Here is a 1430-nt window from a genome sequence, read left to right as displayed (position 1 = left end):
GCTTAGATTTTCAAAAAAAGATTTCAACTTTGTCATCCTTGTAAGCTTTGGCTTCAATAGTTATACTAATTTGATTAGACACTAATAACCTTCAATCGCTATACTAATTTGGTTAAACACTAATTAAAGTGTCAGAATTTTTTTTTTGGCTGTAATTGGATTTCATAGCAATTTCTTTGTGTTAACTAACAAAAGCATTTTGGGTTTGGGGTTTTGAGCCTATTGGAATTATGGCTTGTGCTCTGACTCTTTTAGTGCTGTAGCACCTCCAGAGGGTTGTGCCCCATTGCGTTTACTGGAGACCCTGGGAGCTGTGACAGGAGATTTTTGTTAGTCTAAAGGGCTATACATACTGTAATTTTGATGATAACAAACATATGTATTAAGTGATTTAATAAATATTGTATTTCACATTTTTACTAGTTTTTGAAGGGTAATATTTATGCAAGTGAATCAAGTGAAATCAAGCTCAAGACACTCAACGGACAATGGCGAAATCAAGAATAAAGTTTAGAGCTCAACGGACAAATTAGTGCGATAAATTCTTGTAAAGCCGGTATGATTTAATTGATACATGATTTAGCATTTGAGAAGCTCAAGAGATTAAGTTAATTAATTACTTTTTATAAACTAAAAGGTTTTATTTTTATAAGATAAAGTACTTTGTGATTTTGAGTAATTTGGACTTAAATGCACAGTTTTGAAATCTTTGATTTTAATAAGTATTATTCTTGAATTTCAGAGTTGGACCTTTTTACAAACATTTGAAATGTTTTGGGCCATACTATAATTTATGAATATTTTGGACTAAAGTGAAAGATTTTGAGAACTTTGAAAAATATGGGTATTATGTTGAAAAAGACCTTTTTGCGAAAGAATAATATCTTTGGGGCCATATCATAATTTCAGAAAGTTTTGGAAAGATAACTATTATTAAGAAATTCTGAAATTGGACATATTTGTAAAGTTTTATGACGTTTGGAGTTATAGTATAATTATAGAAAGTTTTGGGTCAAAGTGTAATTTTAGTGAACAATGTTACTGTAGCAAAATTAAAAAATAACGGTAATATCACTGTTCATGAGCAGCTAACCGCTTGGGCACTGGAATTTGCCTATAACGGCTAGTTTTCGGGCTTTAATTATAAAAACTCAACTCCAACTTCATTTTAAGAACTATTGCAAGCATAAATAAGATCATATAACATATATTGAGCTTCCATTTTGCAAATCATCATTTATTGAATTATTATTGAGTTATAATTTGTTATCTACTTTTGTAGAGAGTTTCATTGTTGTGATTTTCATTTCTCATTAAATTATGAGTGTACAAGTGTGAGGAACACTTGGGGTGAAGAGATTGGAGAGATAGTCTCTTGTTGTAAAGGTCTATTGACACCTTGAAAGTCAATTGTAAACATTTGAAACCTT

Source organism: Citrus clementina, unplaced genomic scaffold, assembly GCF_000493195.1.
Source record: "Citrus clementina cultivar Clemenules unplaced genomic scaffold, Citrus_clementina_v1.0 scaffold_3, whole genome shotgun sequence".
Taxonomy (NCBI): Eukaryota; Viridiplantae; Streptophyta; class Magnoliopsida; order Sapindales; family Rutaceae; genus Citrus; species Citrus x clementina.
Note: the sequence above shows the minus strand (reverse complement) of the source record.